The sequence below is a fragment of the Tachypleus tridentatus genome, chromosome 4 (assembly GCF_004210375.1).
Source record: "Tachypleus tridentatus isolate NWPU-2018 chromosome 4, ASM421037v1, whole genome shotgun sequence".
Lineage (NCBI taxonomy): Eukaryota > Metazoa > Arthropoda > Merostomata > Xiphosura > Limulidae > Tachypleus > Tachypleus tridentatus.
Genome location: NC_134828.1, coordinates 114,494,034 through 114,510,618, shown reverse-complemented (window position 1 = coordinate 114,510,618; position 16,585 = coordinate 114,494,034).

Sequence of the window (16,585 nt, the reverse complement as noted above, 5' to 3'; positions counted from 1 at the left end):
TTACTTAATATGTTGAAAGAAAATACATGCATAGCTGAGAGACAGAGATTTATTCGAACTCATGATCATTGATACAGGATCAAGGACAAACTGGTATACATTATCTGTAAACATGAACACTTTAAGAGTGCTTCGATGTGATTAATTTACAAGTGAACGAAAATGATTCCATTATAGCAAAAACATTTTAAAAAAATGTTAGCCTCATACATTTATTTACAAACAATGTTAGCCTCATACATTTATTTACAAACAATGTTAGCATTATACATTTATTTACAAACAATGTTAGCCTCATACATTTATTTACAAACAATGTTAGCCACATACATTTATTTACAAACAATGTTAGCCTCATACATTTATTTACAACCAATGTTAGCTTCATACATTTATTTACAAACAATGTTAGCCACATACATTTATTTACAAACAATGTTAGCCTCGTAAATTTATTTACGAACAATGTTAGCCACATACATTTATTTACAAACAATGTTAGCCTCGTAAATTTATTCACGAACAATGTTAGCCACATACATTTATTTACAAACAATGTTAGCCTCATACATTTATTTACAAACAATGTTAGCCTCATACATTTATTTACAAACAATGTATTACTCTCTTTTTAGACATAATTTTAAAACTGCTGAATATTCAGTTGTGATTCGTTCACTTCAAAATGTTCCGGGATTTCTATACAATGTTTACTACAGGTGGTAACAAGTCGGAAGTTCGAGAGATAGTTACTTATTGTTACTACAGGTGGTAACAACTCGGAAGTTCGAGAGATAGTTACTTATTGTTACTACAGGTGGTAGCAAATCGGAAGTTCGAGAGATAGTTACTTATTGTGACTACAGGTGGTAGCAAATCGGAAGTTCGAGAGATAGTTACTTATTGTTACTACAGGTGGTAACAAATCGGAAGTTCGAGAGATAGTTACTTATTGTTACTACAGGTGGTAACAAATCGGAAGTTCGAGAGATAGTTACTTATCGTTACTACAAATGGTAACAAATCGGAAGTTAGAGAGATAGTTACTTATTGTTACTACAGGTGGTAACAACTCGAAAGATCGAGAGATAGTTACTTATTGTTACTACAGGTGGTAACAACTCGGAAGTTCGAGAGATATTTACTTATTGTTACTACAGGTGGTAACAACTCGAAAGATCGAGAGATAGTTACTTATTGTTACTACAGGTGGTAACAACTCGGAAGTTCGAGAGATAGTTACTTATTGTTACTACAGGTGGTAACAACTCGGAAGTTCGAGAGATAGTTATTTATTGTTACTACAGGTGGTAGCAAATAGGAAGTTCGAGAGATAGTTACTTATTGTTACTACAGGTGGTAGCAACTCGGAAGTTCGAGAGATAGTTACTTATTGTTACTACAGGTGGTAACAAATCGGAAGTTCGAGAGATAGTTACTTATCGTTACTACAAATGGTAACAAATCGGAAGTTAGAGAGATAGTTACTTATTGTTACTACAGGTGGTAACAACTCGAAAGATCGAGAGATAGTTACTTATTGTTACTACAGGTGGTAACAACTCGGAAGTTCGAGAGATATTTACTTATTGTTACTACAGGTGGTAACAAATCGGAAGTTCGAGAGATAGTTATTTATTGTTACTACAGGTGGTAGCAAATAGAAAGTTCGAGAGATAGTTACTTATTGTTACTACAGGTGGTAGCAACTCGGAAGTTCGAGAGATAGTTACTTATTGTTACTACAGGTGGTAGCAAATCGGATGTTCGAGAGATAGTTACTTATTGTTACTACAGGTGGTAGCAAATCGGAAGTTCGAGAGATAGTTACTTATTGTTTTTTCTCTTGCTAGTATTTTTATTGAAACTTCTCTGATCATTCCTGTAATATAAATAGTGAACATAAATATTAATGTTTAGAATGCTCACTTCAGAAACTCCATTTGGCAAAAACAGGAGACATTTGATAATAATTGTATTTAAAAAGAAGGAAAAAAATGATATGTTTTATTTGTTTGTCGTTAAGAGAAAAACTACACAATGGAGTATGTGTGCTTTGCCCCTGTTGATTTCGAAACTCAAATTTTTATTATTGTATGTTGTCAGAGTTTGCGCTGAGCTATTGGAGCAGAGCGTGTTAAAAGATGCCGGCTGTAATAATGTGTTTGTTTTTTCTTACAGCAAAGCCACATCGGGCTATCTGCTGAGCCCACCGAGGGGAATCGAACCTCTGATTTTAGCGTTGTAAATCCGTAGACATACCGCTGTACTAGCAGGGGCTTGTTGTAATAAACGAACTGTGTGAATTAACACAAGCACATTCGTCTATTGTTATAAAAATCGTGAATCATCTTTATAAACGTCACATTTATTATATTTATACGAGGACTTTCCTAAAAGTGAGGTACAAATTAATATTTTTTTAAACTAAATAATAAATTACAAAAATATTCGTTATAATTCAAGCAATGAGGAAGTTTGGTTTTTGTGAGCTGGAGGAAAAAGATTCGTCGTAAAAAAATGCTTAAGAGCGTTTTGTAATAACTTTTCAACAATAAATAAACATTAAAACACCTGCATTATGAATATCATAGCTAGAATGACCAAACTTATATACTTTGGGTAACATTATAAAAGATTTACAACATGGATAACAATGAAGGGATTCCATTATTCAGACAATATGATTTTATATTTTGGTTTTTGCCTTATTCTAATGCATAACTATTTTAAAACGAAAGAGAATATTGTGTAATGTTATATTTCAATTCAGACTTAAAAGAAATAAAGAGAAATTTCTCAAATCCTATAACGTTGCTTTTGAAACTCTGAAACAACCAATAGGTTTATTATGAATTAAACAAGAACAAAAATCAAACTGAAACAAGAGACTGCTACGCCATGTAATCAGATTCAAGATTTTACATAATAATATCTAAACTACATAATTGCAGATAAACGGATGTTATTAAACAACGCAAAGGATCCCCAAAATATACGTTATCTAAATAGCAGTTGTCTTTACACAAAGCTTTAAATAACAATAATATTATCAGAATTGGTCGTTGGTTTTACTGGTCTCAAAATTAAAGGTTTTGTTTGTTTGTGTTTTTGTATTTCTCACAAAGCTACTCGAGGGCTATCTGTGCTAGCCGTCCCCAAATTAGCAGTGTAAGACTAGAGGGAAGGCAGCTAGTTATCACCACCCACTGCCAACTCTTGGGCTACTCTTTTACCAACGGATAGTGAAATTGACCGTCACATTATAACGCCCCCACGGCTGAAAGGACGAGCATGTTTGGCGTGTCGGGGATGCGAACCCGCGACCCTCAGATTACGAGTCACACGCCTTAACGCGCTTGGCCATGCCGGGCCTCAAACCTAAAGGAACACATTCATTGCTAGCCTAAAACTGTTTTTTGCTAAATCTTTATACTTTATATTTGGTCTACGGGCCTGGCATGTCCAGGTGGTTAGGGCGCTTGATTTGTAATTTGGTAGTACCGGATTCGAATCCCTCTTATACCAAACATGCTCGCCCTTTCAACCATGGGGTCGTTATAAATACGGTAAAACAGTAGTTTACGAGTTGGCGGTGGGTAGTGATGACTAGCTGCCTTCTTCTAGTTCTACACTGCTAAATTAGCGACGGCTAGCGAAGATATCCCTCGTGCAGCTTTGCGCGAAATTCAAACCAAACCTGATTTTAGTTGCGACTGTGTTTTTTGTTATTAGTCATATTTATTAGAAGTAAAAAAGAGAGAGTCATTTTGTAACATAAATTTAAAATAAGCATGATATATTTTGTAAATTACAATAATTATTTAAAATTAATGTGTTTCCGCTAAAACTACAAAAATATAATGTTGTTAAATATTATCAAATGTATATATTTAATCAACAGATGTCGCTAGTAAACTTTTTGTTTGTCACTGAATGTAGTGTTTTCCGCTTTCCTCTTCAGCTTTTAGCACTCCACTTTTTAATGAAAAAGTCAATCGCTTTTGAAACTCATATTATATTAGACTTGACATAATGTTTCTCCAAAGTCAACAAAAATAGAACGAGGGAAGTACAAGCAGACCTTAACAAGAATGTGGTAATTTGCTGTGTAAAAGGTTTTTTTATGTACGTGTTTGTAGGCATTAAAAAACACACCTCTATTTTCTTTATTTTAAAGTTATTAGAAATTTTAGACTACCTGCGTCATATTCTGATTGTTTTGTATGTTATCCAAACATCTACGATCATTTTAATAGCTGTAAGATATATATCTGTTTTAGCTATTTTATTTCTTAATGTCAAGTTTCAAATGTTCCTGTTTAAATTTTATCACTTCATCTGTGAATCACGTTGTCATGTGTAGTAAATTTGTGGAACCATTGGACAAGATATTACAATTATTTAATGTATATCAAACAGGCCGTATGTTTGCACAAATTATAACCATTTTGACAGTATTTACGATTTATAAATATACCACTTAAGCTATGACTGATCAGAAGTATTTTGATAGGTAGGAAGACAATGACCAATCACAGCAAGTGTTTATGAACCAATAGAAACTCTTTGCACGAAAAGAGTCATTGATTAGATCACGCTTCTCATAGCATCACCAGGTTATGAGACCTAACTGTGGTATATTTACCTTATTTTGGGATCTGTGAGATTACTGTGTTGGGTAGCTTAGTATCTGTCTCTGTGACCTTTCACTCAGTAAATTCATCAGTTTTAAAGTGCGTCTTTCCTACGCGTTTATGACACTTGCAAAAACCACGAAACCAGATTAACTGTAAGCGAATAGCGTAAGCATGGTACGATAGCAGAACACGTGCTCAGGTGCAAAACAACCAGACGGAAACAAGCTAAGCCTCACAAGAAAAACGGTAAGCTTTGTCAACCAATGTAAGAAATACGTGTACAAAATATTGTACGTCTCCACATTTTTTTACCACGTAAGTTTATCAAAAGATATTCTTTATGCAAATAAAAGAAAATAACAGACCACTTAAGCATCTTATGTCTTCGTAATAACGGTGATTCTGATGCTGTATATCATTTCTTGATTTTTTAAAATAAATTTAAATAGAATAATTATTGACCGGATATTTATTTTAAATTTCAGAGGGCGTCTCTAACTTATACTCAGCAGCTTAATTTCTACTCTGATTGTTTGTTTTTTGGAATTTCGCACAAAGCTACTCGAGGGCTATCTGTGCTAGCCGTCCCTAATTTAGCAGTGTAAGACTAGAGGGAAGGCAGCTAGTCATCACCATCCACCGCCAACTTTTGGGCTACTCTTTTACCAACGAATAGTGGGATTGATCGTCACTTTATACAACCCCACGGCTGGGAGGGCGAGCATGTTTAGCGCGACGCGGGCGCGAACTCGCGACCCTCGGATTACGAATCGCACGCCTTACGCACTTGGCCATGCCAGGCCCGTTGTACTCTGATACGTAATTCAGTTGGTTCGTTTTGGTTGATGTGTAAATATCCTAAAACTTGTGAATAGTAAACTAGTTTATTTAAAACATTGGATTGTTTTGTAAACTAAAATATATGTAGTTCGTATAGCGAAAATAGAAACTGTGAAAAAAAAACAGATTTTAGAGTTTTGGCTTGTTTAGAATTAAGCGCCAAACTACAAAACGGGCTATCTGTGCTCTGCACACCACAGCTTATATTTATATATATTAATATGAATTCCAAGGTTTGTATTATGTTCTTCAGTCAGCAAGCCAAACAGTACAAACAGGCCGAAGAGGGTATTGTTTGTATAACACAAACATGGATTATTTGTTTTTACTAGACGTAGGATTATTAGTTCATTCCGCCCAACAATCAGGTCGACATGGATATACGTCAGCTCTTTCCCTGTATTTATTGCGTCTGCACATTTTTCAAAACGTAGTTTGACAACCAACCATATAAAAACCATTTGTCGTAGACGAAAAACCAGTCACCACTTTTAGCACCCAATCTTACCAGATTATATTAAACCACTATACCGCAAATAACTTTCCCAAAATCTCAGGAAAACTATCATATCTGGTCTAATTGCAACTAAAAATGCGATTTTAAGATATAATATTTACTTATATAAATGTAGTTACTAGCAAGTCTTTTTTGTTTAGAATACTAATATGAAAGTTTAAAGTTTATAAACAAAGTATTGGGGGCGTTATAATGTTACGGTCAATTTCACTATTCGTTGGTAAAGGAGTAGCCCAAGAGTTGGCGGTGGGTGGTGATGACTAGCTGCCTTCCCTCTAGTCTTACACTGCGAAATTAGAGACGGCTAGCACAGATAGCCCTCGTGTAGCTTTACGCGAAATTAAAAAACAAACATCAACAAAGTTTAATTGATATGATACCTGGCCTGATGTACTGAGTGTCGAGTTACGTAACGCCTCAGCTATATGCAATATTAAATCTGTTTGTGTGTGTTTTTCCAGCAAAGCCACATTGTGCTGTCTGTTCTGTCCACCGATGGGAGTAGAATCCCTGATTTTAGCATTGTAAATTCATAGACTTACCGCTATCCCAGCCGGAGACAAGTCTGTTGGCCACATCTAGAGATGCCAACTATTACGATTTGAGTGTAATCATTACGATTTTAGTGTATACGTTACGACTATACGCTCATACAGACAAATATTACGACTTGTTGCTACTCCCAAATTATTATATATTATATAGGCCTATACAATAAAGTGATAAATTGTTCCCCCAGGGTTGAAAGGGGTGGAAAGAAAATTTCTAGTGAGATGCAAATAAATTTTGATAATAAATAAAAGACATAGTCCAAATGGCTACTTGTGGTAATCATGTTGGTACTTGAAATAATAAAAAATATTTGTATCTCCGACGTCTACCAATAGTTTGAGTGCGGTGCTTTTCCATACTGGGTACGTGGGGGGAATCCATAGTTACGTCATCAGTGCTTGTCAGCCAATCAGCACTCGCGTAGATGAGTATTTTGCGTTTTCCAAGCGGCATAGAAATAACAATGCGATCGTTCACAAGATGGAAGAAAAGAAGCCACATTCACAAGATTGTATTGTTTCTGGCAAATCTAAAAGGACTAAAACTGTGAATCAAAATTTAGGAAAGAGTATAGTGCAAAATATCCGGTCCTGCATCAAACGTCAGTGACAGTCATGCGTTTTGTACTGTTTGTCACATCGATTTTTCTGTAGTGCATGGCGGGATAAACGGTTATTCCAGACATATAAAATCGGCATCTCACCAACAAAAGGCTGAAGCGAAGACAAAAACGATGCAGATAACGACACTTATGAATCAGAATTCAGAATATGAAACTATAAATGCAGAAGTGATGTTCACTCAATTTATCATTGCTCATAATTTACCTCTAGCTATAGCCGATCATGCAAGACATCTATTCAGAAAAATGTTCCCAGACTGATATAGCGAAAAAATATGGCTGTGCTAGAACCAAAACTACAGCCATTGTACAGATGTTGGGTTGTGAAGATGGCAAAATGATTTCAAGCATACTTACTAACAGTGTTTACAGTTTAGCCACAGATGGATCCACAGACATGGATGACTCAAAACTGTATCAAGTGGTTGTATGATATCTTGATCTTTTGCTTGAAAAAAATGTTTGTTTTCTTTTGAAAATGGTGGAATGGAAAGAAGCTTCAATGGAAGAGAATAATTTCAAGCTTTTGGACCACGAAATGACAAAGAGGAAAATTCCATGGGAAACTGTCTTAGTTTTTCTTCAGACAATTCTTCAGTTATGTCTGGTATAGGTAAAGGTGTGATGGGACACATCTCAAGACGACAACCTAGCATTTACTTCATGAGCTGTGCCTGTCACCTCATAAATATTGCTGCCCAGAAAGCTTCCAGAGAACTGCCCTGCCTAGTTTCTGATATATTGATAGATATCTACTATTTTCTGAACAAAAGTGCTAGCAGAGAACAACATTTCCAAGACTTTCAAGGATTGTATGACAAAGAAACAAGAAAAATTCTACAACTTGTTAATACAATATGGCTATCGCTTTGGGTGTGCCTCAACAGAATATTGGACATGTGGAAGCCATTGAAGAAGTATTTTCACTGTGAAAAGGAGAAACTAGATTCAAAATGATCTAAATGTGCAGCTCAGTCAGGCAGCAAGACTTTAACAGTCAAGATATCCTCTCAGCCGCACAGGGACACAGTCAAGACATCCTCTCAGCCACACAGGGACAGAAGACAACAGTCTCCAAAAGCAGACAAAGAAACATTTGATATAACTCAATATATGTTTAGGCAGTCTGACCTTGAACTAAAGAAGAGACAATCAATGAAAAAGAGAAGAAAACAAAAGCTAACAAGGAAGTAACCAAGAAAAGTTATGTACAGAGCAAGTTAGATAAGTTAACAGTTTTCTTGGACAACAAAATGAACTTGTTATTTTGTCTTTTTCTTCAGTCTTCAATTCTCTATTTGAGCAAGCCAATTTGATATTGCAAAAAGAAGAACCTGCACACACATTATGCATGGAACTCTGATTACACAAGTTAAAAATATACTTGTCAGATACATCAAGCCAGAATATCTTGAAAGCAACATTACTGAACTTGACTACAACAATGAATCCTTACACAAATCTGATGAGGCAGTTTCTATTGGAAATGCTGCCAAGGAATACATTGTTAAGTATGAAAAGGACCTGACCTGATCAGCTTCTACACCAGTGTCAAGAAATACTATATTGCAGCTACAAATTACATGATGAAACATTTCCCTCTATATGATGAACTTCTGATTCACGCAGAGATTGCTGATCCAAAACTGAAAGTCAGCAAAGATTTCTCTTCTCTACGCTTCTTCACAGACAGGTATCCTGTCCTTGTCAATACACATGAGCACGACACTATTGACAAGTTAGAAGGGCAATATTTGAAATGTCAAATTGATACTTTCTCAGAAACTGTCCTTCAGTTGAATGTTGACAAGTTTTGGGTTCAGCTGTCTACAGTTAAGGATGGCAACCAGAAGTATGACATTCTGTGTAGGGTTATGCTTGGAATTCTTAAAATCTTCCATTCTAATGCTGACAGTAAAAGGATATTTAGTTTAGTGACTAAAAACAAAAGCCAGTTCAGACCAAACTTGAGCACCTCAGTTGTGAACAGTATTATGACACACAAGATGTGTATGCAGTCAAATGGACAATGTTGTTATAACTCCCAACCATCCAGAGACATTCTCATGAAAGCAAAGGCTGCAACAGCTGCAAAACTATTATAATAAATGTCATAAACATGATACAAACTAGTCCTTACACAAAGGCTTTTTCTGCTTTCTGTTTGTGCATATTCAATGTTGTTTTACCAGTATGTTTGTTACTCTGAACTAAATAAAAGACATAATTTCAAAAGAATTTATCTCAAAATTTAGATATTAATTACACAAAACAGAGTCATAAATGAGCAATCTATAGCAGTAATAAATAATAATAGTTATAATAATAATATAATAATAAACAGCTTAGAGACATTGGTTAGCCGCAAATGATAAAGGGTTCTGTCAATAATCATAACGCACAGTCATTTGAAATAGTTGGCATCTCTGCATATCCATTTAAAGCATCCAGGTCAACGCTTCAGCCAAAACAAAAAACAAAAGAAACTTGATGAGGCTTAAAATGACTCAGGACAAAATTTCTAAAAGATACTTTTTGAAACATTTTAATTCCCGCCAAATTGTTTGTTTTTGTTAAAAAATGGGTTAAGCCAATTTATTTCAGGAAACGTTATATATTGTTTATAATGAAAGAAAGGCCTCATTTTAATGTTTGTTTGTTTTTTATGTTGGATTTCGCGCAAAGCTACGCGATGGCTATCTGCGCTAGCCGTCCCAAATTTAGCAGTGTAAGACTAGATGGAAGGCAGTTAGTCATCATCACCCACCGCCAACCCTTGGCCAACTCTTATTACCAACAAATGGTGGAATTGACCATAACATTATAACGCCCCCACCGCTGGAAGGGCGAGAATGTTTAGTGCGACGGGGATTCGAACCCGTGATCTTCAATCAATTGGAGTGATTAAAGGGATAAGTCGATCCGAATGAGTTTTCTTTTTATAATAAGGACCAGTTGAATGGTTAAGAGGACAAGTCAAAACTTGTCAGGTTTTATTACTAATAAGGACCAGTTGGAGTGGTTAAGGGGATCAGTCTATTCTTGACAGATTTTATTACTAATGAAGACCAGTTGGGGTGGTTAAGGGGATCAGTCTATTCTTGTCAGGTTTTATTACTAATAAGGACCAGTTGGGTTTTATTACTAATAAGTACCTGTGGTGGTAAGGGGATCAGTCTATTCTTGACAGGTTTTTACTAATACTAATCAGTCTATTCCCACTTGGGGTGGTTAAGGGGATCAGTCCATTCTTGTCAGGTTTATTACTAATAAGCACCAGTTGGAGTGGTTGAAGGGATCAGTCTTTTCTTGTCAGGTTTTATTACTAATAAGGACCAGTTGGAGTTCTTGTCAGGTTTTATTACTAATAAGGACCAGTTGGAGTGGTTAAAGGGATCAGTCTTTTCTTGTCAGGTTTTATTACTAATAAGGACCAGTTGGAGTGGTTAAGGGTTGGATTAGTCTCTTTTCTTGTCAGGTTTTATTACTAATAAAGACCTGTTGGAGTGGTTAAGGGATTAGTCTTTTCTTGTCAGGTTTTATTACTAATAAAGACCTGTTGGAGTGGTTAAGGGGATCAGTCTATTCTTGTCAGGTTTTATTACTAATAAGGACCAGTTGGAGTGGTTAAGGGGATCAGTCTATTCTTGTCAGGTTTTATTACTAATAAAGACCAGTTGGGGTGGTTAAGGGATCAGTCTATTCTTGTCAGGTTTTATTACTAATAAGCACCTGTTGGAGTGTTAAGGGATCAGTCTTTTCTTGTCAGGTTTTATTACTAATAAGGACCAGTTGGAGTTCTTGTCAGGTTTATTACTAATAAGGACCAGTTGGAGTGGTTAAAGGGATCAGTCTTTTCTTGTCAGGTTTTATTACTAATAAGGACCAGTTGGAGTTCTTGTCAGGTTTATTACTAATAAGGACCAGTTGGAGTGGTTAAAGGGATCAGTCTTTTCTTGTCAGGTTTTATTACTAATAATGACCTGTTGGAGTGGTTAAGGGGATTAGTCTTTTCTTGTCAGGTTTTATTACTAATAAAGACCTGTTGGAGTGGTTAAGGGGATTAGTCTTTTCTTGTCAGGTTTTATTACTAATAAAGACCTGTTGGAGTGGTTAAGGGGATCAGTCTATTCTTGTCAGGTTTTATTACTAATAAAGACCAGTTGGAGTGGTTAAGGGGATCAGTCTATTCTTGTCAGGTTTTATTACTAATAAGAACCTGTTGGGGTGGTTAAGGGGATCAGTCTATTCTTGTCAGGTTTTATTACTAATAAGCACCTGTTGGAGTGGTTAAGGGGATCAGTCTTTTCTTGTCAGGTTTTATTACTAATAAGGACCAGTTGGAGTTCTTGTCAGGTTTATTACTAATAAGGACCAGTTGGAGTGGTTAAAGGGATCAGTCTTTTCTTGTCAGGTTTTATTACTAATAATGACCTGTTGGAGTGGTTAAGGGGATTAGTCTTTTCTTGTCAGGTTTTATTACTAATAAAGACCTGTTGGAGTGGTTAAGGGGATTAGTCTTTTCTTGTCAGGTTTTATTACTAATAAGGACCTGTTGGAGTGGTTAACTAATAAGGACCAGTTGGATCAGTCTATTCTTGTCAGGTTGTATTACTAATAAAGACCTGTTGGAGTGGTTAAGGGGATCAGTCTATTCTTGTCAGGTTTTATTACTAATAAAGACCTGTTGGAGTGGTTAAGGGGATCAGTCTATTCTTGTCAGGTTGTATTACTAATAAAGACCTGTTGGAGTGGTTAAAGGGATCAGTCTATTCTTGTCAGGTTTTATTACTAATAAGGACCAGTTGGAGTGGTTAAGGGGATCAGTCTATTCTTGTCAGGTTGTATTACTAATAAAGACCTGTTGGAGTGGTTAAGGGGATCAGTCTATTCTTGTCAGGTTTTATTACTAATGAAGACCAGTTGGGGTGGTTAAGGGGATCAGTCTTTTCTTGTCAGGTTTTATTACTAATAAAGACCAGTTGGAGTGGTTTAGTGGATCAGTCTTTTCTTGTAAAGTTTTATTACTAATAAAGACCAGTTGGAGTGGTTAAGTGGATCAGTCTATTCTTGTCAGGTTTTATTACTAATAAGACCAGTTGGAGTGGTTAAGGGATCAGTCTTTTCTTGTCAGGTTTTATTACTAATAAGACCTGTTGGAGTGGTTAAGGGATCAGTCTTTTCTTGTCAGGTTTTATTACTAATAAAGACCAGTTGGAGTTGTTGAAGGGATCAGTCTATTCTTGTCAGGTTTTATTACTAATAAGGACCAGTTGGAGTGGTTAAGTGGATCAGTCTTTTCTTGTCAGGTTTATTACTAATAAGGACCAGTTGGAGTTGTTGAAGGGATCAGTCTATTCTTGTCAGGTTTTATTACTAATAAGGACCAGTTGGAGTGGTTAAAGGGATCAGTCTATTCTTGTCAGGTTTTATTACTAATAAGGACCAGTTGGAGTGGTTAAAGGGATCAGTCTTTTCTTGTCAGGTTTTATTACTAATAAAGACCAGTTGGAGTGGTTAAGGGATCAGTCTATTCTTGTCAGGTTTTATTACTAATAAGGACCAGTTGGAGTGGTTAAGGGGATCAGTCTTTTCTTGTCAGGTTTTATTACTAATAAGGACCAGTTGGAGTGGTTAAGGGGATCAGTCTTTTCTTGTCAGGTTTTATTACTAATAAGGACCAGTTGGAGTGGTTAAAGGGATCAGTCTATTCTTGTCAGGTTTTATTACTAATAAGCACCTGTTGGAGTGGTTAAGGGGATCAGTCTTTTCTTGTCAGGTTTTATTACTAATAAGGACCAGTTGGAGTGGTTAAGTGGATCAGTCTTTTCTTGTCAGGTTCTTGTCAGGTTTATTACTAATAAGGACCAGTTGGAGTGGTTAAGTGGATCAGTCTATTCTTGTCAGGTTTTATTACTAATAAGGACCAGTTGGAGTGGTTAAAGGGATCAGTCTTTTCTTGTCAGGTTTTATTACTAATAAGTACCTGTTGGAGTGGTTAAGTGGATCAGTCTTTTCTTGTCAGGTTTATTACTAATAAGGACCATTTGGAGTGGTTAAGTGGATCAGTCTATTCTTGTCAGGTTTTATTACTAATAAGGACCAGTTGGAGTTGTTGAAGAGATCAGTCTATTCTTGTCAGGTTTTATTACTAATAAGGACCAGTTGGAGTGGTTAAAGAGATCAGTCTATTCTTGTCAGGTTTTATTACTAATAAGGACCAGTTGGAGTGGTTAAGGGGATCAGTCTTTTCTTGTCAGGTTTTATTACTAATAAGGACCAGTTGGAGTGGTTTAGTGGATCAGTCTTTTCTTGTAAAGTTTTATTACTAATAAAGACCAGTTGGAGTGGTTAAGTGGATCAGTCTATCCTTGTCAAGTTTTATTACTAATAAGAACCAGTTGGAGTGGTTAAAGGGATCAGTCTTTTCTTGTCAGGTTTTATTACTAATAAGGACCTGTTGGAGTGGTTAAGGGGATCAGTCTTTTCTTGTAAGGTTTTATTACTAATAAAGACCAGTTGGAGTGGTTTAGTGTATCAGTCTATCCTTGTCAGGTTTTATTACTAATATGGACCTGTTGGAGTGGTTAAGGGGATCATTCGAATATTGCATGATCCATGTTTTTCACTTAACTGTACTAGTGGTCATTTCTACATAATGTCTGCAGGAGTCTGAGGAAAGGTGAAATGTGTTTGACCACTTTTTATACCTACACCTCACACTGGTTCACCTATATCCGCCTAATGTGATTGTTGGATTTCCATTGGAGAAAAGTACATTAATCTATTAATATAAGTCAATCAACAACTGGAATCCAATGGAGCTTCCGAAATGTACGGGGTATGCTGAAATATATTTTGTCGGTTTTTTCTGGCTGGGATACTTGTTTATAAATGTGACTGATTTTGATTCTTGTTGGAGCAACGTTATAAATTCATTAAGAATTTGATATGAATTGTACATTTACGATAGAAATGTTCGTTATTTTGTTTTGAATAAAACAAATTTGATACTTCGTTAGAAAAATGTTATAATATATTTTTTTTTATTTGATTAAACCACAGGTAAACCAAACAGGTTGGAAATGGGCATTAATATTTTATAATAATATGTTTTGACCATCAGATTATAACGTAAGAAATTTTTGTGTCAATAGGTGTCGCAGTAATTCACATTCTTTAATTTGTGGCACAAGAACCAAATGAATAGAAGAGGGGACGGCGATCGCTCTTTCTAGCTTATTTAAAGGGATCAAGGAGGATTCTTATGTTGATTTTGTGATAATCGCCAGATGGTGTATGTTGTCGATCTTTTCTTTACCGTTTGCTTGCCGTCCATAACCACACTTTGTTTGTTAATGCACGTGTGTGGGGTATTTATTTATGTAAATACGAACTACTTTTCTTTCTTTCTTTTCTCTCTCTCTCAAATAGCTTAACCTAATATAAAATCACGAGTTGGGCGAAGAGAAGTTGTTGTTGTTGTTTTGAATTAAGCACAAAGCTACACAATGGGCTATCTGTGCTCTGCCCACCACGGGTATCGAAACCCGGTTTTTAGCGTTGTAAGTCCGCAGACATACCGCTGAGCCACTGAGGAGCAGAGGGCGAAAAGAGAGTAAATATCTGAGCGCCCCGTGTTGACTCTCATGCAGAACTTCGGCTAGGGTACAGTTAAATCTTAAACCACGTTTTCTCTCTCTATTCATGGCCAAGCGCGTTAAGGCGTGCGACTCGTAATCTGAGGGTCGCGGGTTCGCATCCCCGTCGCGCCAAACATTTACGTATATTTTATTGTTAAATTGATTTGTTTGTTTATTGTTTTTCGCGCAAAGCTACACGAGGGCTAACTGCGCTAGCCGTGTCCAATTTATCAGTGTAAGACTAGATGGAAGGCAGCTAGTCATCACCATTCACCGCTAACTCTTAGGCTACTCTTTTACCAACGAATAGTAGCATGACCATCACGTTATAACGTCCCACTGCTAAATTAGGGACGGCTAACGCAGATAGCCCTAGTGTAGCTTTGCGCGAAATTCGAAAACAAACAAACAATATCATACCAGGTTACTAGTATATACACCAACGTAATGTTCATTCATACACTTACAGGTTTTATGTTTCAAACTCTACTTACCTATCTATTATTTTTTATTTACCTTTACACTAAGAGATTAACATAAACCTTTTTTTATTCTTCTTCTGTAAGTAGTTTTGAAGAAGGTAGTTTCTCTGTGACTGTTGCGCGGCACGTGAGTGGCTACAGGCTAGAGGTATTTAATTAAGTAGGAAATAGAAGGAAAACAAATTTACGTAGGACAAGAAATTGACATCCCACGTTGTGTGTTTTGATAACCTACCGTCCTGTAAATAAACAGCTTTCGTGTGGTTTTCATCAGAGTCAGAAATGCAGTAAACAACGGTGAAGACAAAGAAGTGAACAGAAACCTGTTGTCTTGTGAGCTGTTTTACTAACGTAACATGCACAAACATATGTTTACCTTCATGTACTTATATGAGTGTGGCGTGCTCACTACGTGTATTTGTGTGGAACTGAATGTAAAACTGTGACATAAATAACATTCGCTTCCAGTGGATTATAACCACGCGGTAACGTGAGCGACACACTAAACCCAATAACTCTAGCCGTAATTGCACAATATTTCACAAATGTAAACCACAGAAAGGTTTGAATCCAATTTTTGTTGAACTACTCTTTCGTGGACCTTTGAAAATAAATTTGTACAAAACTGACAAAATAAAATACCTTTTAAATATCTTCATTTTTATCCGTGTCATAACAGAAAATTACTTTTTATGGCCTTCTTAGATGAATAGCTTCTTCCCTAGTGGCACAGTGGTATGTATGAGGACTCATATTGTTGGAAATCCGGTTTGGATTCACGTGGTGGGCAGAGCACAGATAGCCCATTGTATAGATTTGTCTTTAACTGTAAACAAAGAAACCATGAATATTTAGTATATGGACACTTAGGTTTATCTTTCATAGTAAATAGTGTATTTAGTGTCCATCCCATTATAGACTGTAATTTAATCGTAAATTTTACCAGAACATGTAACTAAATGGTAACTTTTATCTCTTCACTCATTAGAAGCTGTTATCTTGATAAACTAAACATGTTAGCTTACATTACTCATCAGAGCAATACATAAGTTGATTTGTTTTCATGGCATATATTGAAACTATACAACTTTCAGACTCAACTGATTTTCATATCAGTTCGCGACAGGTAAGAAGGTTTCACGTGCACGATATGAACGTGATGCTCTGAGGGATTGATTTTGAAATAATTTTATTTTACGGATGTTGAAAATAGTTAGCAGTGACAAACTGGGGGGAAGCTAGTCAACAACTCTCCAGCAACTATTGGGTTATTTAGTTAGCAGTGACAA